Source organism: Chiloscyllium punctatum, chromosome 34 (assembly GCF_047496795.1).
Source record: "Chiloscyllium punctatum isolate Juve2018m chromosome 34, sChiPun1.3, whole genome shotgun sequence".
NCBI lineage: Eukaryota > Metazoa > Chordata > Chondrichthyes > Orectolobiformes > Hemiscylliidae > Chiloscyllium > Chiloscyllium punctatum.
In genome coordinates this window covers 65,730,305-65,757,320 of record NC_092772.1, presented here as the reverse complement: position 1 = coordinate 65,757,320, position 27,016 = coordinate 65,730,305, and the positions used below count along the sequence as shown (strand labels likewise).

At 49.1% G+C, this 27,016-nt stretch overlaps 1 long non-coding RNA gene across 2 annotated transcripts in view; it reads left to right on the top strand.

Annotated features, from left to right (window-relative positions):
- The window catches only part of LOC140458915 (uncharacterized), a 71,344-nt gene that overhangs the window by 4,295 nt on the left and 40,033 nt on the right, over positions 1-27,016 (top strand). The window contains exon 1 of one of the 2 annotated variants that reach the window (XR_011953738.1): positions 1,044-1,217. The exons of the other annotated variant lie outside the window; for it this stretch is intronic. This is a non-coding gene — a long non-coding RNA (uncharacterized lncRNA). Of the gene's footprint in view, positions 1-1,043; positions 1,218-27,016 lie in introns of those variants that run through there. 2 annotated transcript variants of the gene reach the window in all.

Below are 27,016 nucleotides of genomic sequence, written 5' to 3'. Positions count from 1 at the left end.
ACATAGCGGCTCTTGTCTTTTGTGTCTTTCTTCGTCTGTCTGACAATCTCCCTGGGCCGTTGTCTTCTTTTATTCTGAGTATGTTTCATATGAAAAGGTTCCCTTTGATTGAGAGACTTTCCTAATTTCTTGGCGAGCAAGATGTTAACTCTCCCAGACAGCAGTTACTCTCTGAAAAATTTTTAAAATGTCTGCACTTTATATGCCCCCAACAGATCATCTCATTGGCTTGATGCTGGCAAAACAATAAATACAAATTCGACTGGGTTTTGGAATCTTGGGGTATAATTTAAACTGATAGTTTAAATTTGAATTATTGTCAAAACAGCAACCAACTCAGGTCTATATTTCACAGCCAAATGTTACATTTGTTTGCTTTCCCAGTACACTCTGGGATTGCTGGCCAATCATATACGGTACACAGGTAGTTATAAGCTCTCAGTTCAGAAGAGTGTTCTCTCCCTCTTAAAGATACAGTACACACCTTCAACTTTATAACACTTTGAGCATTATCTTATCAGCAAGTTCATTTATTAAAGTGACAAGCAGCAGATTGTTTACATGACCTTTGTGGCTTCACATTTCAATTTCAACATAGAACAATGGCTTGTGTTTGTGAGAAGATCATGTTGCTGTGTGCAACAGACTGTCACTAATAAGATTATGCTCCCGATAACACAGATTTCGTTTGTCTGTAAATTCTGCATGAAGTGATTTGAACACCTGGAAAGGGATTTGGTTTTCCAGTGTGATTTCCATCAATGCACTTATTGGAACCTCAGGCAGACAGACGGACACAGATGGTTGCAAATTTGTTTTCCTCACTGAAGGAAGCACACGTTGCCATCAGAGTGTTTGTAACAGAGGGGCACCGGCTTATTCCTGGTTCTGGAGATTGTTGCCTAAGTGGGTGAGATTCAGAGATCCTGTACTGCATGTGATAAGAGGTGTTTTCATTGAACTGGATATTATGACCAAAGAGATTGGCAGGATTGATGTTGGCAGCTGTCTCTGCTGATAGGAATCTCGAACAATGGGTCACAGTCTCCGAAATGGAGAGCAGCCTGAGTGACTGAGATAAGGAGAAATGACTTCACTCAAACACCCGGGAATCTGTGATCATTTCCACTTCAAGAACGGAATCACTGACTACATTCCAGAGAATAATTTGCAATGTTTGCAATACAAAGTGGATCAAAAGATGTTGCAGAAACTGGGTGAGTTCTGAAAAGTTAACGATGATGCTACTAAAATGAACACAAATGCTGTGGCTGCTGGAAATTTGAAACAGACTGGCAGGTAAAGTAGAGAGAGAGAAGCAGAGTTAATGTTTTCCATTTGATTAGATTAGATTATTTACAGTATAGAAACAGGCCCTTCGGCCCAACAAGTCCACACCGACCCGTCGAAGCGCAACCCACCCAGACCCATTCTCCTACATCTAACACTACAGCCAATTTAACATGGCCAATTCAGCTAACCTGCACATCCTTGTGACTGTGGGAGGGAACCCATGCAGACACAGGGAGAATGTGCAAACTCCACCCAGTCAGTCGCCTAAGGCGGGAAATGAACCCGGGTCTCTGGCGCTGAGAGGCAGCAGTTCTAACCACTGTGCCACCGTGCCGCCTACAAACTTTTAATCAGAACAAAAAATGTTATTAAGCTGCAGTCAGGCTCCTGGGGCTAAATGGTAACGTTCTGTCTGTGTTGCTAAAGTTTTTTTTGGGAGAAACAATCCCCTCATTTGCTTGACTGTGGCGCTGTGATTGTGCTATTGAAACAGCAAGGACTATTTTTCTATGTCTCATTGATGTCTGGGTGTAAATTAGGGTCCATTGTTCATCGCTGACTCTGGAGGTAGTTCTGATACGTGGGAATATTCAATTTAAAATGTTGATCTTACAAAACAGGAATATTTTCTCCCAGACAGGGAATCAGACGTCCATTACTGATCCTCACTGACCATGACAGGACTCAAACCGAGAGATTTATTTATGTGACTGACACAGTCAGATGTGGTATACACTAGCTCACACAGTCCTGTCCTTCCACACACCCCAGTTTCTGGACTCTGAATCAGAGGATCTCGATGGAGAAACACTTCCAGCCATTGGGACAATTAAGGAGATACCCACTATACACATTCTCCCTCAGGGGGAATCCCTGAAAGGTGGTCTGTCAGGTTCATAATGGATATTTCTTTAATATTTGCTCAGTGAATTCCCAGAACAGAGAGATTGATTGGAGGCCCAGATTGTCAGCTTGAAGAGTAGTCGCTGCTTTGATGTAGGGAATGGAAGGGTATCATTTGGATTGTTCATTTTACCCATTTGTAGAGGGGGCTTTAGCTTTCACTGTGAGTGGGAGCTTGAGAGAAGCTGATTTAGCGTGGTTGTGGGGATGGTTATACAAACTTTCAGGAACAGATTAATACACCAGAGGAATGTGTCAGTATTTCCAGGGGGATCCGAGGTGGGGGGGTGAGGTGGGGGGAATGTGTCAATGTGTACAGGGGGCTCTGAGGGGCTGGGTGGGATGTACATCAATTTACAGGGGGCTCCTGCCCCCCCACCCACCCCCAACCGCGTCCAACGCTGCTCCCATCAACCACGTCTGACACCGTCTCCCCCCGCCCCCACAACACCGTACCCCCAACTCCGTGCAATGACGTCCCCGCCCAACGCCATGCAGCCCCATCCCTGCCCAACCCCGTGCAACACCGTGCAACGCCATTCCCTCCAACCCCATCCCCCCCAACCCTGTGCAAACCCATTCCCCCCAACCCCGTACCCGTCCAACCCCATGCAACACCGTTCCCGCCCAAACCCATTCCCACAACCCCGTCCCCACCCAACCCCGTGAAACCCCACCCAACCCCGTCCCCAACCCTGTGCAATGCCCCTCCCCCAACCCCGTTCCCTCAACCTCGTGCAACGCCGTCCCCAACCCAAACCTGTTCCCCCCAACCCCGTCCACCCAGCCTTGTGCAATGCCATTCCCCCCAACCCCGTTTCCCCTCAACCCTGTGCCCCCAACCCCGTGCAACGCTGTTCCCCCCAACCCCGTGTAACAGCGTTCCTCCCAACCCTGTGCAACGCCGTTCTCCCTAACCCAGAGTAAAGCTGTCCCTCCAACCGCGTCCCCCCCCACCCAGTGCAATGCCGTTTCCCCCCCCAAACCAGTCCCACACCATTCCCCCCCAACCCCATGCAACACCGTCCCCTCCCAAAACCGTTCCCCAAACCCATTCAACACCGTCCCCCCAACCCCGAGCAACGCCGTTCCCCCCAACCCCGTTCCCCCCAACCCCATGCAGCACCGTCCCCCCAACCCCGTGCAACGCTGTACCCTCCAACCCAGTCCCCCCAACCCTGTGCAACGTTGTACCCCCCAACGCCGTTCCCCCAACCCCGTCCCCCCAACCATGTGCAACACCGTCCCCTCCAACGCCATACCTCAACCCTGTGCAATGCCGTTCCTCCCCAACCCCATTCACCCCCAACCATGTCCCCCCAACCCTGTGCAATGCCGTTCCCCACCAACCCCGTGCAATGCTGTTCCCCCCACAACGCCGTTCCCCGAACCCCATGCAACACTGTCCCCCCAACACTGTTACCCCCAACTGTGTGCAATGCTGTTCGCGTCAACCCTCTCCAACGCTGTTCCCCCCAATGCAATTCCCCAACCCCGTGCAACGCCGTTCCCCCCCCCAACACCGTGCAACGCCGTTCCCCCCCCAACCCCGTGCAACGCCGTTCCCCCCCCAACCCCGTGCAACGCCGTTCCCCCCCCAACCCCGTGCAACGCCGTTCCCCCCCCAACCCCGTGCAACGCCGTTCCCCCCCCAACCCCGTGCAACGCGGTTCCCCCCCCCCCAACCCCGTGCAAGCCGTCTTTCCCCCCCAACCCCGTGCAACGCCGTTCCCCAACCCCCATCCCCCCAACCCCGTGCAACGCGGTTCCGCCCCCAATCCCGTGCAACGCCGTTCCCCTTCCCCACCCCTATCCCCCCACTCCCACCCCTATCCCCCCAACCCCATGCAACGCCGTTCCCCCACCCCATCCCCCCAACCCCGTGCAACGCCGTTCACCCACCCCCATCCCCCCCAACCCCGTGCAACGCCGTTCCCCCCAACCACGTGCAACGCCATTTGCGTGTGTGAGAGAATCCCAGAGTGTGTGAGAGAGAGCCAATCCCAGAGTGTGTGTGAGTGGGACAGAATCCCAGAGTATGCGTGCGAGTTTCCCAGAGTGTGTGTTGAGAGAGGAAATCCCAGCGCGTGTGTTGAGAGAATGAATCCCAGCGCGTGTGTCAGACTTGGAGTCCCAGAGTGTGTGTCAGACTTGGAATCCCAGAGAGTCCCAGAGTGTGTGTGAGAGAGTGAATGCCAGAGTATGAATGAGAGAATCCCAAAGTATGCGTGCGAGTTTCCCAGAGTGTGTATGTGAGAGGGAATGCCAGAGTGAGTGTTGAGAGAGGGAATCCCAGAGTGTGTGTGAGAGAGAGGGAATCCCAGAGTGTCAGAGGGAATCCCAGAGTGCGCGTGTGACAGTGAATCCCAGAGCGTGTGAGAGAGGGCAAATCCCAGAGTGTGTGAGAGAGAGGGAATCCCAGAGTGTGGGTAAGAGTGGAAATCCCAGAATGTTTGAGGGAATTCCCAGAGTGTGTGAGAGAAACCCAGAGAGTCCCTGAGTGTGTGTGAAAGTGGGAATCCCAAAGTGTGAGAGAAAGTTAGAATCCCAGAGTGTGTGTGTGAGTTTCCCAGTGTGTCTGTGAGAGAGGGCATCCCAGAGTGTGTGTGTCAGAGTGGAAATCCCAGAGTGTGTGTGAGAGCGGGAATCCCACAGTGTGTAAGAGAACCTCAGAGCATGTAAGGAAATCCCACAGTGAGTAAGGGAGAGTCCCAGAGTAAGTGAGAGTCCCAGTAGCCTATGGTGTGTAAGGGAATCCCAAATGTAAGAGAGATTCCCTGAGTGTGCCAGAGTGTGCGAGAGAATTCCAGTGTGTGTAAGAGAATCACAGTGTCCCAGAGTGTGAGAGAGAGAATCCCAGAGTGATGGTGAGAGAGAGTATCCCAGAGTGTGTGAGAGAGTGGGAATCCCAGAGGGTGTCTGAGAGAGGGAATCCCAGATTGTGCGTGAGAGAGGGAATTCCAGCGAGTCCATGTGTATGAGAGAGGGAATCCCAGAGTGTGTGTGAGAGAGCGAATTCCAGAGAGTTCCAGGTTGTGTGTGAGAGAATCCCAGCGTGTGCGAGAGAGAGGGAGTCCCAGAGTGTGTGTGTGAGTTTCCCAGAGTGTGTGTGAGAGAAGGAATCCCACAGTATCCCAGAGTGTGTGAGAGATAATTCCAGAGTGTGAGAGAGAGAGGGAATCCCAGAGAGTCCGAGAGTGTGTGTGTGTGAGCGAATCCCAGACTCTGTGAGTGCCGGAATCCCAGAGTGTGTATGCGAGTTTCACAGAGCGTGTGTGAGCGAGGGAGTCCCAGGGTGTGTGTGAGCGAGGAGAGTCCCAGGGTGTGTGTGAGCGAGGAGAGTCCCAGGGTGTGTGTGAGCGTGAGGGGGAGTCCCAGGGTGTGTGTGAGCGTGAGGGGGAGTCCCAGGGTGTGTGTGAGCGTGAGGGGGAGTCCCAGGGTGTGTGTGAGCGTGAGAGGGAGTCCCAGGGTGTGTGTGAGCGTGAGAGGGAGTCCCAGGGTGTGTGTGAGCGTGAGAGGGAGTCCCAGGGTGTGTGTGAGCGTGAGAGGGAGTCCCAGGGTGTGTGTGAGCGTGAGAGGGAGTCCCAGGGTGTGTGTGAGCGTGAGAGGGAGTCCCAGGGTGTGTGTGAGCGTGAGAGGGAGTCCAACAGCGTGTGTGTGAGCGTGAGAGGGAGTCCAACAGCGTGTGTGTGAGCGTGAGAGGGAATCCAACAGCGTGTGTGTGAGCGTGAGAGAGAGAATCCAACAGCGTGTGTGTGAGCGTGAGAGGGAATCCAACAGCGTGTGTGTGAGCGTGAGAGGGAATCCAACAGCGTGTGTGTGAGCGTGAGAGGGAATCCAACAGCGTGTGTGTGAGCGTGAGAGGGAATCCAACAGCGTGTGTGTGAGCGTGAGAGGGAGAATCCAACAGCGTGTGTGTGAGCGTGAGAGAGAGATAATCCGAGAGAGTCTCAGATTGTGTGAGAGAGAATCCCAGTGTGTGCGCGAGTTTCCCAGAGTGTGTGTGAGAGAGTGAATCCCAGTGTGTGCGCGAGTTTCCCAGAGTGTGTGTGAGAGAGTGAATCCCAGTGTGTGCGCGAGTTTCCCAGAGTGTGTGTGAGAGAGTGAATCCCAGTGTGTGCGCGAGTTTCCCAGAGTGTGTGTGAGAGAGTGAATCCCAGTGTGTGCGCGAGTTTCCCAGAGTGTGTGTGAGAGAGTGAATCCCAGTGTGTGCGCGAGTTTCCCAGAGTGTGTGTGAGAGAGTGAATCCCAGTGTGTGCGCGAGTTTCCCAGAGTGTGTGTGAGAGAGTGAATCCCAGTGTGTGCGCGAGTTTCCCAGAGTGTGTGTGAGAGAGTGAATCCCAGTGTGTGCGCGAGTTTCCCAGAGTGTGTGTGAGAGAGTGAATCCCAGTGTGTGCGCGAGTTTCCCAGAGTGTGTGTGAGAGAGTGAATCCCAGTGTGTGCGCGAGTTTCCCAGAGTGTGTGTGAGAGAGTGAATCCCAGAGAGTGTGTGAGAGGATCCCTATGTGTATGTGTATGTTTCCCAGCGTGTGTGAGAGAGGGAATCCCAGAGTATGAATGAGAGAATCCCAAAGGGTGTGTGCGAGTTTCCCAGAATGTGTATGTGAGAGGGAATCCCAGAGTGTGTGTGTGTGAGTGAGAGGGAATCCCAGAGTGTGAATGAGAGAATCCCAAAGGGTGTGTGCGAGTTTCCCAGAATGTGTATGTGAGAGGGAATCCCAGAGTGTGTGTGTGAGAGGGAATCCCAGAGAGTCCCAGAGTGGGAATCGCAGAGTGTGTGTTTGTGATGGAATCGCAGAGTGTGTGTTTGTGAGAATCCCAGACTGTGTTTGATAGTGAATCCCGGAGTGTGTGTGAGGGAGGGAATCCCAGAGAGTCCGTGCGTGTGTGTGTGAGTTTCCCAGATTGTGTGTGAGAGGGGCGAGTCCCAGAGTGTCTGAGAGGGAATCCCAGAGTGTGTGAGAGAGACGGAATCCCAGAGAGTTCCTGATTGTGTGTCAGAGAATCCCAGCGTGTGTGAGAGTGAGGGAATCCCAGAGAGTCCCAGAGTGTGTGTGTGTGAGCGAATCCCAGATTGTGTGTGTGTGTGAGCGAATCCCAGATTGTGTGTGTGTGTGAGCGAATCCCAGATTGTGTGTGTGTGTGAGCGAATCCCAGATTGTGTGTGTGTGTGAGCGAATCCCAGATTGTGTGTGTGTGTGAGCGAATCCCAGATTGTGTGTGTGTGTGAGCGAATCCCAGATTGTGTGTGTGTGTGAGCGAATCCCAGATTGTGTGTGTGTGTGAGCGAATCCCAGATTGTGTGTGTGTGTGAGCGAATCCCAGATTGTGTGTGTGCGTGAGCGAATCCCAGATTGTGTGTGTGCGTGAGCGAATCCCAGATTGTGTGTGTGCGTGAGCGAATCCCAGATTGTGTGTGAGAGAGAGGGAATCCCAGAGTGTGTTTGAGAGAGGGTGTCCCCGAGTTTTGGGGAGAGAAGGAATCCCAGAGTGTCCCAGAGTGTGTGTCTGAGGGAATCCCCGAGTGTGTGTGTGAGAGAGGGAATCCCCGAATGTGTGTGTGAGAGAGGGAATCCCCGAGTGTGTGTGAGAGAGAGAATCCCCGAGTGTGTGTGAGAGAAGGAATCCCAGAGAGTCCCAGGGTGTGTGTGAGAGTGGGAATCCCAGAGAGTCCCAGGGTGTGTGTGAGAGTGGGAATCCCAGAGTGTGCGTGAGAGAGCCAATCCCAGAGTGAGTGTGAGAGAGGGAATCCCCGAGTGTGCGTGAGAGTGGGAATCCCAGAGTGTGTGTGAGAGAGCCAATCCCAGAGTGAGTGTGAGAGAGGGAATCCCAGAGTGTGCGTGAGAGTGGGAATCCCAGAGTGTGTTTGCGAGTTTCCCAGAGTCTTTGTGAGAGAGGGAATCCCAGAGAGTGTGTGAGAGAGGGAATCCTAGAGTGTGTGTGAGAGAGGGAATCGCAGAGTGCGTGAGAGAGAGCCAATCCCAGAGTGTGTGGGAGAGAGGGCATCCCTGAGAGTCCCAGAATGTTTTTGTAGAATCCCAGAGTGTGTGTGTGTGTTTCCCAGAGTGTGTGAGAGAGAGGGAATCCCAGAGAGTTGTGTGTGAGAGGGGGAATCCCAGAGTGTGTGTGAGAGTGGGAATCCCAGAGTGTGTGCGAGTTTCCACGAGTGTGTGAGAGAGATGGAATCTTAGAGTGTGTGAGAGAAAAGGAATCCCAGATAGTCCCAGAGTGTGTGTGAGAGAGAATCCCAGACTCTGTGTGAGAGTCGGAATCCCAGAGTGTGTGTCAGACTGGGAATCCCAGAGAGTCCCAGAGTGTGTGTGAGAGAGAGAGAGAATCCGAGAGAGTGGGAATTCCAGTGTGTGTGCGAGTTTCCCAGGAGTGTGTGTGAGAGAGGGAATCCCAGAGTGTGTGAGAGAGACAGAATCCCAGAGTGTGTGTGAGAGTGGGAATCCCAGATTGTGTGTGAGAGGGAATCCCAGAGAGTCCCAGAGTGTATGTGTGAGCGAATCCCAGACTGTGTGTCAGAGTCAGAATCCCAGAGTGTGTATGCGAGAGAGAATCCCAGAGTATGAATGAGAGAATCCCAAGGTGTGTGTGCGAGAATCCCAGAGTGAGTGTTGAGAGAGGGAATCCCAGAGTGTGTGTGAGAGAGAGAATCCCAGAGAGTCCCACATTGTGTGTGAGAAGGAATCCCAGAGTGTGTGAGATACAGGGAATCCCAGAGTGTGTGTGTGAGTTTCCCAGAGTGTGTGTGAGCGAGGGAATCCCAGAGAGTCCCCGAGTGTGTGTGAGAGAGGGAATCCCAGAGTGAGGGTAAAGGTGGAAGTCCCAGAGTGTTTGAGGGAATTCCCAGAGTGTGTGAGAGTGGGAATCCCAGAGTGTGAGAAAAAGTTAGAATCCCAGAGTGTGTGTGTGAGTTTCCCAGAGTGTTTGTGAGAGAGAGAATCCGAGATTGTGTGTGAGAGAGGGAATCCCTGAGTGTGTAAGAGAACCTCAGAGTTAGTAAGGAAATCCCAGTGTGTCCCCGAGTGTGTTAGGGATTCCTAGAGTGTGTGAGAGTATCCCAGAGACTCCCAGAGTATGAGAGAGAATCCCAGAGCATGTCAGGGAATCCCACAGTGAGTAAGAGAGAGTCCCAAAGGAAGTGAGAGAGTCCCAGAAGCCTATGGTGTGTAAGGGAATCCCAAATGTAAGAGAGATTCCCTGACTGTGCCAGAGTGTGCAAGAGAATTCCAGTGTGTGTAAGAGAATCACAGTGTCCCAGAGTGTGTCTGTGAGTGTCCCAGAATGTGAGAGAGAGGGGATCCCAGAGAGTCCCAGAATGTGAGTGAGAGAGAGTATCCCAGAGTGTGTGAGAGAGTGGGAATCCCAGAGGGTGTCTGAGAGAGGGAATCCCAGATTGTGCGTGAGAGAGGGAATTCCAGCGAGTCCCTGTGTATGAGAGAGGGAATCCCAGAGTGTGTATGAGAGAGGGAATCCCAGAGTGTGTGTTAGAGAGCGAATTCCAGAGAGTTCCAGGTTGTGTGTGAGAGAATCCCAGAGTGTGAGAGAGAGAGGGAATCCCAGAGAGTCCCAGAGTGTGTGTGTGAGCGAATCCCAGACTCTGAGAGTGTCGGAATCCCAGAGTGTGTATGCGAGTTTCACAGAGTGTTTGTGAGAGAGGGAATCCAGGAGAGTGTGTGTGTGTGTGTGTGTGAGAGAGAGAGAGAGAGAGAGAGAGAGAGAGAGAGGGAATCCCAGAGTGTGTGTAAGAGAGGGAATCCCAGATTATGTTTGCGAGTCGGAATCCCAGTGTATGAATGAGAGAATCCCAAAGTATGCATACGAGTTTCCCAGAGTGTGTATGTCAGTGGGAATGCCAGAGTGAGTGTTGAGAGAGGCAATCCCAGAGCGTGTGTCAGACTGGGAATCCCAGAGAGTCCCAGATTGTGTGTGAGAGAATCCCGGCGTGAGTGTGAGAGTGGGAATCCCAGAGTGTGTGCGAGTTTCCCAGAGTGTGTGCGAGTTTCCACGAGTGTGTGAGAGAGATGGAATCCCAGAGTGTGTGAGAGAAAAGGAATCCCAGATAGTCCCAGAGTGTGTGTGTGAGAGAATCGCAGACTCTGTGTGAGAGTTGGAATCCCAGAGTGTGTGTGCGAGTTTCACAGAGTGTTTGTGAGAGATGGAGTCCCAGGGTGTGTTTGAGAGAGGGAATCCCAGAGAATCCATGAGTATGTGTGAGTGAGTTTCCCAGAGTGTGTGTGAGAGACTTAATCCCAGAGTGTGTTTGAGAGACTTAATCCCAGAGTGTGTTTGAGAGAGGGCATCCCTGAGAGTCCCAGAGTGTGTGAGTGAGTTTCCCAGAGTGTGTGTGAGAGACTTAATCCCAGAGTGTGTTTGAGAGAGGGCATCCCTGAGAGTCCCAGAGTGTGTGTGAGTGAGTTTCCCAGAGTGTGTGTGAGAGACTTAATCCCAGAGTGTGTTTGAGAGAGGGAATCCAACAGCGTGTGTGTGAGAGAGAGAGAGAGAGAGAGAATCCGAGAGAGTCCCAGATTGTGTGAGAGAGAATGCCAGTGTGTGTGAGAGAGGGAATCCCAGAGTGAGTGTGAGAGGATCCCTGTGTGTGTGTGTATGTGTATGTGTGTGTGTGTGTGTGTGTGTGTGTGTGTGTGTGTGTATGTGTATGTGTGTTTCCCAGAGTGTGAGAGAGGGAATCCCAGAGTATGAATGAGAGAATCCCAAAGGGTGTGTGCGAGTTTCCCAGAATGTGTATGTGAGAGGGAATGCCAGAGTGAGTGTTGAGAGAGGGAATCCCAGAGTGTGTGAGAGAGTGGGAATCGCAGAGTGTGTGTTTGTGAGGGAATCCCAGATTGTGTGTGAGAGAGGGAATCCTAGACTGTGTTTGATCGTGAATCCCGGAGGGTGTGTGAGGGAGGGATTCCCAGAGAGCCCGAGCGTGTGTGTGAGAGAATCCCAGAGTGTGTGTGTGTTTCCCAGATTGTGTGTGAGAGGGGCGAGTCCCAGAGTGTGTAAGAGAGGGAATCCCAGAGTGTGTGAGAGAGAATCCCAGAGAGTCCCAGAGTGCGCGTGAGAGAGGGAATCCCAGAGTGCGCGTGAGAGTGGGCATCCCTGAGAGTCCCAGAGTGCGTGTGAGAGAGGGCATCCCAGAGTGCGTGTGAGAGAGGGCATCCCAGAGTGCGTGTGAGAGAGGGCATCCCAGAGTGCGTGTGAGAGAGGGCATCCCAGAGTGCGTGTGAGAGAGGGCATCCCAGAGTGCGTGTGAGAGAGGGCATCCCAGAGTGCGTGTGAGAGAGGGCATCCCAGAGTGCGTGATAGAGAGCCAATCCCAGAGTGTGTGTGAGAGAGGGCATCCCTGAGAGTCCCAGAGTGTGTGTGAGAGAATCCCAGAGTGTGTGTGTGTGTTTCCCAGAGTGTGTGTGAGAGAGGGAGTCTCAGGTGTGTGTGAGAGAGGGAATCCCAGAGAGTGTGTGAGAGAGGGAATCCCAGAGTGTGTGAGTGAGGCAGAATCCCAGAGTGTGTTTGCGAGTTTCCCAGAGTCTTTGTGAGAGAGCGCATCCCAGAGAGTGTGTGAGAGAGGGCATCCCTGAGAGTCCGAGTGTTTGTGAGAGAATCCCAGAGTGTGTGTGAGAGAGGGAATCCCAGAGTGTGTGTAAGAGAGGGAATCCCAGATTATGTTTGAGAGTCGGAATCCCAGAGTATGAATGAGAGAATCCCAAAGTATGCATGCGAGTTTCCCAGAGTGTGTATGTCAGTGGGAATGCCAGAGTGAGTGTTGAGAGAGGCAATCCCAGAGTGTGTGTCAGACTGGGAATCCCAGAGAGTCCCAGAGTGTGTGTGTGAGAGAGAGAGAGAGAATCCGAGAGAGTCCCAGATTGTTTGAGAGAGTGGGAATTCCAGTGTGTGTGCGAGTTTCCCAGGAGTGTGTGTGAGAGAGGGAATCCCAGAGTGTGTGTGAGAGAGGGAATCCCAGAGTGTGTGTGAGAGAGGGAATCCCAGAGTGTGTGAGAGAGCAGGAATCCCAGAGTGTGTGTGAGAGGGAATCCCAGAGAGTCCCAGAGTATATGTGTGAGCGAATCCCAGACTGTGTGAGAGAGTCGGAATCCCAGAGTGTGTATGCGAGAGAGAATCCCAGAGTATGAATGAGAGAATCCCAAGGTGTGTGTGCGAGTTTCCCAGAGTGAGTGTTGAGAGAGGGAATCCCAGAGTGTGTGAGAGAGAGGGAATCCCAGAGAGTCCTAGAGTGTGTGTGAGAGAATCCCAGAGTTTGTGTGAGAGAGGGGGAATCCTAGAGTGTGTGAGAAAGGGCAATTCCCAGAGTGTGTGTGAGAGAGAGAATCCCAGAGAGTCCCACATTGTGTGTGAGAAGGAATCCCAGAGTGTGTGTGAGAGAGGGAATCCCCGAGTGTGTTTGAGAGAGGGAATCCCAGAGAGTCCCTGAGTGTGTGTGAGAGAGGGAATCCCAGAGTGTGTAAGCAAATCCCAGTGTGTCCCCGAGTGTGTTAGGGATTCCTAGAGTGTGTGAGAGAATCCCAGAGAGTCCCAGAGTGTGAGAGAGAATCCCAGAGCATGTAAGGGAATCCCACAGTGAGTAAGAGAGAATCCCAAAGGAAGTGAGAGAGTCCCAGAAGCCTATGGTGTGTAAGGGAATCCCAAATGTAAGAGAGATTCCCTGACTGTGCCAGAGTGTGCGAGAGAATTCCAGTGTGTGTAAGAGAATCACAGTGTCCCAGAGTGTGTCTGTGAGTGTCCCAGAATGTGAGAGAGAGAGGGGATCCCAGAGAGTCCCAGAATGTGAGTGAGAGAGAGTATCCCAGAGTGTGTGAGAGAGTGGGAATCCCAGAGGGTGTCTGAGAGAGGGAATCCCAGATTGTGCGTGAGAGAGGGAATTCCAGCGAGTCCCTGTGTATGAGAGAGGGAATCCCAGAGTGTGTATGAGAGAGGGAATTCCAGAGTGTGTGTGAGAGAGCGAATTCCAGAGAGTTCCAGGTTGTGTGTGAGAGAATCCCAGAGTGTGAGAGAGAGAGGGAATCCCAGAGAGTCCCAGAGTGTGTGTGTGAGCGAATCCCAGACTCTGAGAGTGTCGGAATCCCAGAGTGTGTATGCGAGTTTCACAGAGCGTTTGTGAGAGAGGGAGTCCCAGGGTGTATGTGAGAGAGGAAGTCCAAGAGAGTGTGTGAGAGAGGGAGTCCAAGAGAGTGTGTGAGAGAGGGCATCCCATAGAGTCCGAGTGTTTGTGAGAGAATCCCAGAGTGTGTGTGAGAGAGGGAATCCCAGAGTGTGTGTAAGAGAGGGAATCCCAGATTATGTTTGAGAGTCGGAATCCCAGAGTATGAATGAGAGAATCCCAAAGTATGCATGCGAGTTTCCCAGAGTGTGTATGTCAGTGGGAATGCCAGAGTGAGTGTTGAGAGAGGCAATCCCAGAGTGTGTGTCAGACTGGGAATCCCAGAGAGTCCCAGAGTGTGTGTGTGAGAGAGAGAGAGAGAATCCGAGAGAGTCCCAGATTGTTTGAGAGAGTGGGAATTCCAGTGTGTGTGCGAGTTTCCCAGGAGTGTGTGTGAGAGAGGGAATCCCAGAGTGTGTGTGAGAGAGGGAATCCCAGAGTGTGTGTGAGAGAGGGAATCCCAGAGTGTGTGAGAGAGCAGGAATCCCAGAGTGTGTGTGAGAGGGAATCCCAGAGAGTCCCAGAGTATATGTGTGAGCGAATCCCAGACTGTGTGAGAGAGTCGGAATCCCAGAGTGTGTATGCGAGAGAGAATCCCAGAGTATGAATGAGAGAATCCCAAGGTGTGTGTGCGAGTTTCCCAGAGTGAGTGTTGAGAGAGGGAATCCCAGAGTGTGTGAGAGAGAGGGAATCCCAGAGAGTCCTAGAGTGTGTGTGAGAGAATCCCAGAGTTTGTGTGAGAGAGGGGGAATCCTAGAGTGTGTGAGAAAGGGCAATTCCCAGAGTGTGTGTGAGAGAGAGAATCCCAGAGAGTCCCACATTGTGTGTGAGAAGGAATCCCAGAGTGTGTGTGAGAGAGGGAATCCCCGAGTGTGTTTGAGAGAGGGAATCCCAGAGAGTCCCTGAGTGTGTGTGAGAGAGGGAATCCCAGAGTGTGTAAGCAAATCCCAGTGTGTCCCCGAGTGTGTTAGGGATTCCTAGAGTGTGTGAGAGAATCCCAGAGAGTCCCAGAGTGTGAGAGAGAATCCCAGAGCATGTAAGGGAATCCCACAGTGAGTAAGAGAGAATCCCAAAGGAAGTGAGAGAGTCCCAGAAGCCTATGGTGTGTAAGGGAATCCCAAATGTAAGAGAGATTCCCTGACTGTGCCAGAGTGTGCGAGAGAATTCCAGTATGTGTAAGAGAATCACAGTGTCCCAGAGTGTGTCTGTGAGTGTCCCAGAATGTGAGAGAGAGAGGGGATCCCAGAGAGTCCCAGAATGTGAGTGAGAGAGAGTATCCCAGAGTGTGTGAGAGAGTGGGAATCCCAGAGGGTGTCTGAGAGAGGGAATCCCAGATTGTGCGTGAGAGAGGGAATTCCAGCGAGTCCCTGTGTATGAGAGAGGGAATCCCAGAGTGTGTATGAGAGAGGGAATTCCAGAGTGTGTGTGAGAGAGCGAATTCCAGAGAGTTCCAGGTTGTGTGTGAGAGAATCCCAGAGTGTGAGAGAGAGAGGGAATCCCAGAGAGTCCCAGAGTGTGTGTGTGAGCGAATCCCAGACTCTGAGAGTGTCGGAATCCCAGAGTGTGTATGCGAGTTTCACAGAGCGTTTGTGAGAGAGGGAGTCCCAGGGTGTATGTGAGAGAGGAAGTCCAAGAGAGTGTGTGAGAGAGGGAGTCCAAGAGAGTGTGTGAGAGAGGGCATCCCATAGAGTCCGTGTGTGTGTGAGAGAGAATCCCAGAGTGAGTGTGTGTGTTTCCCAGAGTGTGTGAGAGAGTCGGAATCCCAGAGTGTGTGTGCGAGTTTCACAGAGCGTTTATGAGAGAGGGAATCCCAGAGAGTCTCAGGGTGTGTGTGAGCGAGGGGAGTCCCAGGGTGTGTGTGAGCGTGAGGGGGAGTCCCAGGGTGTGTGTGAGCGAGGGGAGTCCCAGTGAGACCCAGAGTGTGTGTGTGAGAGAGGGGGCATCCCAGAGAGTCCGTGCGTGAGTGTGAGAGAATCCCAGAGTGAATGTGTTTGTTTCCCAGAGAGTGTGTGAGAGAGGGAATCCCAGAGAGTCCCAGAGTGTGTGTGAGAGAGGGAATCCTAGAGTGCGTGAGAGAGAGGGCATCCCTGAGAGTCTCAGAGTGTGTGTGAGAGAATCCCAGAGTGTGTGTGTGTGAGTTTCCCAGAGTGTGTGGGCAAGAGGGCATCCCAGAGAGTGTGTGAAAGAATCCCACAGTGTGTGTGTGAGTTTCCCAGAGTATGTGTGAGAGAGGGAATCGCAGAGTGCGTTTGAGTGAGGGAATCCCAGAGTGTGTGTGAGAGAGGGAATCCCAGAGTATGAATGAAAGAATCCCAAAGAATGCGTGCGAGTTTCCCAGAGTGTGTATGTGAGAGGGGATGCCAGAGTGAGTGTTGAAAGAGGGAATCCCAGAGTGTGTGTGAGAGAGGGAATCCCAGAGTGTGTGTGTGAGAGAGGGAGTCCCAGAGAGTCCCCGAGTGTGTGTGTGTGTGTGTGAGAGGGAATCCTAGAGTGCGTGCGAGAGAGCCAATCCCAGAGTGTGTGTGAGAGAGGGCATCCCTGAGAGTCCCAGAGTGTGTGTGTGTGTTTCCCAGAGTGTGTGTGAGAGACTTAATCCCAGAGTGTGTTTGAGAGAGAGGGAATCCCAGAGAGTCCCAGATTGTGTGTGAGAGAATCCCGGCGTGAGTGTGAGAGTGGGAATCCCAGAGTGTGTGTGCGAGTTTCACTGAGTGTTTGTGAGAGAGGGTGTGCCAGGCTGTGTCTGAGAGAGGGCATCCCAGAGAATCCCTGTGTGTGTGTGTGTGTGTGTGTGTGTGTGTGTGTGTGTGTGTGTGTGTGTGTGTGTGTGTGTGAGTGAGAGAGAATACCAGAGTATGTGTGAAAGGGGGAATCCCAGAGTGTGAGAGAGAACCCAGAGTGTGGAACGAAATCCCACAGTGAGTGAGAGAGAGTCCCAGAGTGAGTGAGAAAGTCCCAGAGTCCCATGGTGTGTAAGGGAATCCCCGAATGTAAGAGAGACTCCCAGAGCGTGCGAGAGCATCCCAGTGAGTGTAAGAGAATCACAGTGTGCCAGAGTGTGTGGAAGAGGGTCCCAGAGTCAGTATGAGAGAGTCCCAGTCTCCCAGATTGCATAAGGGAATCCCAGAGAGTCCCAGAGTGTGTGAGAGGGAATCCCAGATTGTGTGAGAGCATATCAGCATGTCCCAGAGTGTGTTAGGGATTCCTAGAGTGCATGACAGAATCCAAGAAAGTCCCAAAGTGTGTGTCAATCCACAGTGTGTGAGAGGGAATCCCAGAGTGTGTAACAGAATCCCACAGTGAGTGAGAGAGAGTTCCAGAGTGAGTGCCAGAGTCCCAGAGTCCTATGGTGTGTAAGGATATCCCTGAATGTAAGAGAGATTCCCTGAGTGTCCCAGAGTGTGCGAGAGAATTCCAGTGTGTGTAAGAGAATCACAGTGTCCCAGAGTGTGTGTGAGTCCCAGAGTGTGTGTGAGAGAGTCCCAGAGTGTGTGTGCGCGTGAATCTCAGTGTCCCAGAGTGTGTGTGTGTGTGAGCGAGAGTCCCAGAGTGTGTGTCATTGAGGGGATACCAGAGTGTGTGAGAGAGAGGGAATCCCAGAGTGTGTGAGAGAGGGAATCCCAGAGTGTGTGTGAGAATCAGTGTCCCAGAGTATGTGTAAAATCACAGTGTCCCAGAGTGCGTGTGTGAGAGAATCAGTGTCCTAGCGTGTGTGTGAGAGGGAGAGAGTCCCAGCGTGTGTGTCAGTGAAGGGATACCATAGTGTGTGTGAGAGAGGGAATCCCAGAGAGTGTGAGAATCAGTGTCCCAGAGTGTGTGTGTGTGTGTGTGTGTGTGTGTGAGTCCCAGTGTGTGTGTGTGTGAGAGAGAGAGAGAGTCCCAGTGTGTGTGTGTGAGAAAATCCCAGAGTGTGTGAGAATTACAGTTTCCCAGAGTGTGTGTGTGTGTTAGTCCTAGAGAGTGTGAGAATCAGTGTCCCAGTGTGTGTGAGTCCCAGAGTGTGTGAGAATCAGTGCCCCAGAGTATGTGTGTGAGTCCCAGAGTCTGTAAGAATCAGTGTCCCAGAGTGTGTGTGTGTGTGTGTGAGTCCCAGAGTGTGTGATAATCACAGTTTCCCAGAGTGTGTGTATGTGTTAGTCCCAGAGTGTGTGTGTGTGAGTCCCAGTGTGTGTGTGTGTGTGTGTGTGTGTGTGTGTGTGTGAGAGAGAGAGAGAGAGAGAGAGTCCCAGTGTGTGTGTGTGAGAGAATCCCAGAGTGTGAGAGAGTCACTGTCCCAGTGTGTGTGTGAGAGTCCCCAGAGTGTGTGAGAATCACAGTTTCCCAGAGTGTGTGTGTGTGTTAGTCCCAGAGAGTGTGAGAATCAGTGTCCCAGTGTGTGTGAGTCCCAGAGTGTGTGAGAATCAGTGTCCCAGAGTATGTGTGTGAGTCCCAGAGTGTGTAAGAATCAGTGTCCCAGAGTGTGTGTGTGTGAGTCCCAGAGTGTGTGAGAATCAGTGTCCCAGAGTGTGTGTGTGTGAATCCCAGAATATGTGTGTGAGAGTCTCAGAGTGAGTGTGTGTGTGAGTCCCAGAGTGTGTGTGTGAGTCCGTGTGTGAGAATCTCAGTGTCCCAGAGACTGTGTGAGAATCAGTGTCCTAGAGTGAGTGTGTGTGTGAGTCCCAGAGTGAGTGTGTGTGTGTCTGTGTGTGAGAATCTCAGTGTCCCAGAGTCTGTGTGAGAGATTCCCAGAGTGGGAATACTGTGTGGGAATAACCCTGTGCCCTGAGGATGGTCAATACTGTGTGTGAAAAATCCCGTGGCTTGAGGATTGTCAATTCTTTGTGGGAATAATTCTTTTGCCTGCGGATGGTCAATACTGTATGGAAATAATTCTGCCACCTGTAAATGGTCAAGACAATGTGTCCATTAATCCTGTAGCCTTATGCTGGTCAATACTGTGAGTGAATAATCTTGTTGGCTCAGAATGTTGTATATTGTGTGTGAATACTCGCATGGTCTGAGGATGGTAAATACTGTGTGTGAATAATCCTGTGGCCTGAGAATCGTCAATACTCTGTGGGAATAATCCTGTGGGTTGAGACTGTTGAATATTGTGTGTGAATACTCGTGTGACCTGAGGACGGACAATACTGTGTGTGAATAGTTCTGTGGTCTCAGGATGGTCAATACTGTATGTAAATAATATTCTGGCCTGAGAATGCCCAATACTGTGTGGGAATAGTCCTGTGGCCTGTGAATGGTCAATACTGTGTGAGACTAATCCTTGGCCTGAGTATGATCAATACTACATGTGAACAATCCTCTGGCCTGTGAATGGTCAATACTGAGTGTGAATAATCCTGTGAGCTGTAAATGGTCAAAGCAGTGTGTTTATTAATCCTGTGGTCGTATGTTCGTCAATACTGTGTGTGAATAATCCTGTGGGCTGAGAATGGTCAATACTGTGTATGAATATTCCTGTGACCTGAGGATGGACGATACTGTGTGAGAATAATTCTGTGGACTGAGGGCAGTCAATACTGTGTGGAAATAATCGTATGGCCCGTGAATCGTAAATACTGTGTGTGAATATCCCTTGGCCTAAGGATGGTCAATACACAGTGTGAATAACCCTGTGGCCTGAGGATAGTCAATACTGTGTGTGAATATCTCCCTTTGCCTCAGGATGGGCAATACTGTGTGGGAATAATCCTGTGGGCTGAGAAGGTTGAATATTGCGTGTGAGTACTCGTGTGACCTGAGGATGGTCAATGCTGTGTATGAATAATTCTGTGGTCTGAGAATGGTCAATACTGCGTGGGGATAATCCTGTAGCCTTATGCTGGTCAATACTGTGTGTGAATAATCCAATGGCCTGAGAATCGTCAATATTGTGTGTGAATAATCCTGTGAGCTGTAAATGGTCAAAGCAGTGTGTTTATTAATCCTGTGGCCGTATGTTCGTCAATACTGTGTGTGAATAATCCTGTGGGCTGAGAATGGTCAATACAGTGTGTGAATACTCCTGTGGCTTCTGTAATATGAATACAGTGTGTAAATAATCCTGTGGTTTGAGGCTGGTCAACAATGTGTGTGAATAATTTTGCTATCCGAGGATGGTCAATACTATGTGTGAGTAATCCTGTGGACGGAGGATTGTCAATACTGTGTGTGAATTAACCTGTGGCCTGAGATTTGTGAATAATCCTGTGTACTGTGAATGCTCAATACTGTGTGAATAATCCTCTGGACTGAGGGCAGTCAATACAGTGTGCGAATAATCCTATGGCCCGTGAATCGGAAATACTGTATGTGAATAACCCTTGGCCTAAGGATAGTCAATACTGTGTGATAATAATCCTGTGGGTTGTGGATGGTCAATACTATGTGTGAATAACCGTTGTCCTGAGGATGGTCAATACTGTGTGTGAACAATAGTGTTGCCTGAGGCCGTTCAATACCGTTTATGAATAATCCTGTTGCCTGAGGATGGTCAATACTGTGTGGGAATAATCCTGTGACCTGCAAATGTTGAAGACTGAGTGTTCATTAATCCTGTGGCCATGTGCTAGTCAATGCTGTGTGTGAATAATCCTGTGCCCTGAGGATGGTCAATACTCTGTGTGAATATTGCTGTGGCCTGAGAATCGTCAATACTGTGTGTGAATAATCCTGTGACATGTAAATGAACAAGACAGTGTGTTCATTAATCCTGTGGCTGTATGGTGGTCAATACTGTGTGTGAATAATCCTGTGGACTGTGAATGGTCAATACTGTGTGTGAATAATCCTGTGGACTGTGAATGGTCAATACTGTGTGTGAATAATCCTGTGGACTGTGAATGGTCAATACTGTGTGTGAACAATCCTGTGGACTGTGAAAGGTCAATAGTGTGTCAGAGTAATCCTGAACTTGAGGATGTTCAATACTGTGTGTGAATAATCCAGTGCCCTGTGGATTGTCAGTACTGTGTGGGAATATTCCTGTGACCTGTTAATTGGTAAAAAGAATGTGTTCATTTATCCTGTGGCCTCAGGTTGGTCAATACAGTGTGTGAATGATCTAATGGCCTTAGCATTGTCAATACTGTGTGTGAATAACCATTGACCTGAGGATGATCAATACTGTGTGTGAGTAATCCTGCGGACGGAGGATGGTCAATACTGTGTGTGAATAATAATGTGGCCTGAGGGCAGTCAGTACTGTGTGTGAATAATGCTATGGGCTGTGAATCATCAGTACTGTGTGTGTATAACCCTTTGTCTAAGGATGGTCAATACTGTGAGTGAATAATAATGTGGCCTGTGGATGGTCAATGCTGTGAATCAATAATCTGTGGCCTGTTCATGTTCAGTACTGTTTGTACTGAATGGTCAACTCACTGTGTTTATTAATCCTGTGGCCGTATGGTCGTCAATACCGTGTGTGAATAATCCTGTGGGCTGAGAATGGTCAATACAGTGTGTGAATACTCCTGTGGCTTCTGTACTGTCAATACAGTGTGTAATTAATCTGTGGCCTGAGGCTGGACAATAATGTGTGTGAATAATTTTGCTACTCGAGGATGGTCAATACTGAATGTGAATAATCCTGTGCACTGTGAATGTTCAAATACTGTGTGTGAATAATCCTGTGGACTGACGGCAGTCAATAACGTCTGTGAATAATCCTATGTCCCGTGAATCGTAAATACTGTGTGCAAATAGCCCTGGCCTAAGGATAGTCAATTCTGTGTGTGAATAATCTTCTTGGACTGTGAGTGGTCAATACACTGTGTGAGTAATCCTGTGGCCTGAGGATGGTCAATACTGTGTGTGAGTAATCCTGTGGGCTGTGAATTGTCAATACTGTGTGTCAATAGCCCTTTGCCTAAGGATGGGCAATACTGTGTGAGAATAATCCTGTGGGCTGTGGATGGTCAATGCTATGTGTTAATAATCTGTGTCCTGTGCAATGTCAATATTGTTTGCAAATAATACTGTGGCCAGCGGATGGTCAATACTGTGTCGGAAAAATCCTGTGGCTTGAGGATTGTCAATACTGTGTGTGAATAATCCATGGCCTGAGGATGGTGAATACTTTGTGTATAAATTCCTGTTCCTTGAGGATTGTCAATACTGTGTGGGAATAATCCTGTGGCCTGTAAATGATCAAGGCAGTGTGTTCACTAATCCTGTGGCCATCGGCTGATCAATACTGTGTGTGAATAATGATGTGGCCTAAGGATTGTCAATTCTATGTTGGAACAATCCTGTGACCTGCAAATGTTGAAGACGGAGTGTTCATTAATCCTGTGGCCGTGTGTTAGTCAATACTGTATGTGAATAATCTTGTGCCCTGTGAATGGTTGATACTGTGTGTGAATATTGCTGTGGCCTGAGACTCGTCAATACTGCGTGGAAATAATCCTGTGACGTGTAAATGGTCAAGACAGTGAGTTCATTAATCCTGTGGCCGTATGTTGGTCAATAGTGTGTGCGAATTATCCTGTGACCTGAGAATGGTCAATACTGTGTGGGAATAACATTTGGGCCGAAGGATAGTCAATACTGTGTGTGTTAAATATCCTGTTGCCCGAGAATTTTCAATACAGCGAGTGAATAATCTTGTGGCCTGAGAATGATCCATACATTGTGTGAAAAATTATGTTGCCTGAGGACAGCCATACTGTGTGAGAATAATCCTGTGGCCTGAGGATGGTCAAGACTGTGTGAGAATAATACTGTGGTCTGAGGACGGTCAATACTGAGTGTGAACAATCTTGTGGCTTGAGGATGGTCAATACTGGGTGCGAATGTTTCTGTGACCTGTAAATCATCAAGACAGTGTGTTCATTAATCCTGTGGCCGTGTTCCAATCAATACTGTGTGTGAATAATGCTGTGGGCTGGGAATATTGAATATTGGGTGTGAATACTAGTGTGTCCTGAGGATGGTCAGTACTGTGTGTGGATAATCCAGTGGCCTGAGGATTTTCAATACAGTGTCTGAGTAATCCTGTGGCCTGTGAATTGTGAATACTGTGTGAGAGTAATCCTGCGGCCTGTATACTGTCAATACTGTGTATAAATAATCCTGTGGTCTGAGGATGATCAATACAATGTGTGAATAATCCTGTGGCCTGAGGATTGTCAATATTGTGTGTGAACAATCCCGTGACTTGAGGATGGTGAATACTGTGTGGGAATAATCCTGTGACCTGTCAATGGTCAAAACAGTGTTCATTAATCCTGTGGCCTAATGGTGGTCAATACTGTGTGTGAAGAATGATGTGGTCTCAGAATTGTCAATACTATGTGGGAAAAATCCTGTGACCTACAAATTGAAGACTGAGTATTCATTAATCCTGTGGCCATGTACTAGTCAATACTGTGTATGAATAATCTAGTGGCCTGAGGATTGTCAATACTTTGTGTGAATAATCCTGTTGCCTGACGACGGTCCATACTATGTGTGAGTAATCCTGTGGATTTAGAATGGTCAATAATGTATGGGAATAATCCTGTTGGCCTGAGAGTGGTCACTACTGTGTGGGAATAATCTTGTGGCCTAAGGTTGGTCAATACAGTATGTGAACTATCCTGTGCACTGAATACTGTGTGTGAATAACCCTTGGACTAAGGATGATCATTACTGTGTGTGAACAATCCTGTGGCCTGAGGGTAGTGAGTGCTATCTGCGCATAATCCTGCGGCCTGAGGGTGGTCAAAACTGTGTGTGAATGAATCTGTGATCTGTAAATGATGAAGACAGTGTGGTCATTAATCCTGTGGCCTAAGGGGGGTCAGAGCTGCGTGTGAATAATCCTGTGGCCTGAGGATGATCAATATCATGTGTGATTCATCCTGTTGCGTGAGGATGGTCAATACTGTGTGTGACAAATCCGGTGGCAGGAGGATGGTCAATATGGTGTGTGAATATTCCTGTTAACTGAGGATGGTCAATACTGTGTCAGAATAATTCTGTAGCGTGAGAATGGTCAATGCAGCGTGTGATTAATCCTGTGGCCTGATGATGGTTAATACCATGTGAAAATAATCCTGTGGCCTGAGGATCATCAGTACTGTGTGCAAAAAATCCTGTGGCTTGAGGGTGGACAATACCGTGTAGGAATAATCCTGTGGCCTGATAATAGTCAATAGCGTGTGTGAATATTCCTGTGGCCTGAGGATGGTCAATACTGTGTGTGAATAATCCTGTTGCCTGAGGGTGGTGAATACTGTGTGTGAACCATCCTGTGGCTTGAGGATGGTCAATACTGTGTTGAATAATCCTGTTGCCTGAGGATGGTGAATACTGTGTGTGAACCATCGTGTGGCTTGAGGATGGTCAATACTGTGTGTGAATAATGCTTTGGACAGAGAATGGTCAATGCCACGTGTGCATAATCCTCTGGCCTATGTATCGTCAATACTGTGTGTGAATAGCTCTTGGCCTGTGAATCATCAATACTGTGTGTGAATACTGCTCTGGAATGTGAATCGTCAACACTGTGTGAATAATCCTGTGCCCTGAGGATCCTCACTACTATGTGTGAACAATCCTGTGACATAAGGATCGTCAGGACAGTGTTTTCATTAATCCTCTTACCGTACGATGGTCAATACTGTGTGTGAATAATCTTGTGACTTGAGGATGGTCAATACAGTGTGTGAACAATCCTTTGGACAGTGAATGGTCAGTTCCAAGTGTAATTACTCCTGTTGCCTGAGTTTATTGAACGCTGTGTGTGAATAATCCTGCGGCCTGAGGTTGGTCAATACTGTCTGTGAATAATCATGTGGCTTGAGGATAGTCAATACTGTGTGTGATTAATCCTGTGGCCTGAGGTTGGTCAATACTGTCTGTGAATAATCATGTGGCTTGAGGATAGTCAATACAGTGTGTGATTAATCCTGTGGCCTGAGGTTGGTCATTACTTTGCGTGAATCGTTCTGTTGCATGAGGATGGTCAATACAGTGTGTGAATAATCCTTTGGACAGTGAATGGTCAGTTCCATGTGTGATTAATCTTGTTGCCTGAGGTTGTTCAATATTGTGTGTGAAAAATGCTGTGGGTTGTGAATGGTCAGTGCTGTGTGTGAATAATCATGTGGCCTGAGTTGATCAATACTGTGTGCACTGCTCCTGTTGCCTGAGGATGGTCGATACTTTTGTGAGAATAATCCTTTGGATAGTGAATGGTCAATACCATGTGTGAATAATCCTGTGGCCTGAGGATGGTCAATACACTATGTGAATAAACATGTGGCCTGATGATTGTCAATACCATCTGACAATAATCCTGTGGCTTGCGGATGGCCAAAATCGTTTGTGAATGATCCTGTGGCCTTGAGGATGGTCAATACTGTGTGTGAATAATCCTTTTGCTTGTGGATGGTCAATAACGTGTGTCACTAATCCTTTGGCCTGTGAATCTTCAATTCTGTGTGTGAATAATCCTGTGGCCTGAGGTTGATCAATACTCTGTGTGAATAATCCTATTGCTTGACGATTGTCAATACAGTGTGTGAATAATTCCTCGGCCTGAGGATGATCAATACAGTGTGTGAATAACCCTTGGCCTGTGGATGATCAGGACTGTGCTTGAATAATACTGTGGCCTGGGGATGGTCAATACCTTGTGTGAATAATCCTGAGACCTGTAAACTGATCAGGCAAAGGGTTCAAACATTCTGTGGCTGTAGGCTGGTCAATACAGTGTGTGAATAATCCTGTGGCCTGAGGATGTAGAATACTGTGTGTGTATACTCCTGCAGCTTGAGGATGGAGAATAGTTGTGTGAATAATCCTGTGGATTGTGGATTGTCAATACTGTGTTTAAATAATCCTGGGAACTGTGAATGCTCAATACTGTTTATGAATACTCCTGTGGCCTGAGGTTGGTCAATACAGTGTGTGAATAATCCTTTGGACAGTGAATGGTCAGTTCCATGTGTGATTAATCCTGTTGCCTGAGCTTGTTCAATACTGTGTGCGAATAATGCTGTGAATGGTCACCGCTGTGTGTGAATAATCCTGCAGCCTAAGGATGGTCAATACTGTGCATGACCTGCTCCTGTTGCCTGAGTTGATGAATACTCTGTGAACTGCTCCTGTTGCCTGAGGATGGTCAATACTGTGTGAGAATAATCTTTTGCACAGTGAATGGTCAATACCATGTGTGATTAATCCTGTGGCCTGATGATTGTCAATACCATGTGAAAATAACCCTGTGGCTTGAGGATGATCAATACCATGTGTGAATAATTGTGTTGCATCAGGATGGTCAGTACTGTGTGAGAATAATCCTGTTGCCTGAGGATGGTCAATAATGTGTGTCCTTATACCTGTGGCCTGTCAATCTTCAATACTGTGTGTGAATAACCCTTGGCCTGAGGGTGAACAATTCTGTGTGTAAATAATCATGTGGCCTGAGAATGTTTGTTTAATACTGTTTGTGAATATTCCTGTGTCCTGAGGTTGTTCAATACAGTGTGTGAATAATCCTTTGGACAGTGAATTCTGAGTTCCATCTGTGAATAATCCTGTGGCCTGAGGATTATCAATACTGTGTATGAATACCCCTTGGCCTGAGTACGGTCAATACTGTGCGTGAATAATCCTGTGGCTTGATGATGGTCAATACCATGTGTGAATAATCCTTTGGACAGTGAATGGTCAGTTCCATGTGTGAATAAACCTGTGACCTAAGGGTAGTCAATACTGTGTGTGAATAATTCTATGACCTAAGGTTAGTCAATACTGTGTGTGAACAATCCTGTGACTTGAAAATGGTCAATACTCTGTGTGAATAATCCACTGGCCTGAGAATCGTCAATTCTGTGTTTAAATAACCCATGGCTTGAGGGTTATCAATACCATGTGTGAATAATTCAGTGGCCTGAGGTTGGTCAGGACAGTGTGTTCATTAATCCTGTGGCTTGAGAATGGTCAATACAGTGTGTGAATAATCCTTTGGACAGTTAATGGTTGGTTCCATGTATGAATATTCCTGTAGCCTGTAAACTGTCAAGGCAGTTGGTTCAAAAATCCAGTGGCCGTAGGCTGGTCAATACTGTGTGTGAATAATCCTGTGGTTTGCGGATGGTCAATACTGTGTGTGAATAATCCTTTGGATAGTGAATTGTCATTACCATGTGCGAATAGTCCTTTGGCCTGCGAATCGTCAATACTGTGTGTGACTAAACCTGTGGCCTGAGAGTAGTCAATACTGTGGCTGAATAAGGCTGTGGTCTGTGAATGGTCAAAACTGTGTTAATAATCTGTGGCCTTGGATGGTCAATTCTGTTGTGAATAATCTTGTGGCCGGAGGCTGGTTAATACCGTGAATAATCCTGTGCCAGGAGGATATTCAATATTGTGTGTGAATAAACCTGTGGGCTGTGACAGTCAATGCTGTGTGTGAATTATCCTTAGACAGTGAATGGTCAATACCCTGTGTGAATAATCCTCTGGCCCGGGAATGGTCAATACTGTGTGTGAAAAACCCTTGGCCTGAGGATTGCCAATACTGTGTGTGAGCAATCCTGTGGCCTGAGAATGGTCAAAACTATGTGCGATTAATCCTGTTGACTGGGGTTGTTCAATGCTCTGTATGAATAACCCTGTGGTCTGTTAACGGTCTACGCTGTGTGTGAATAATGCTGTGGACTGTGAATGGTGAATACTGTATGT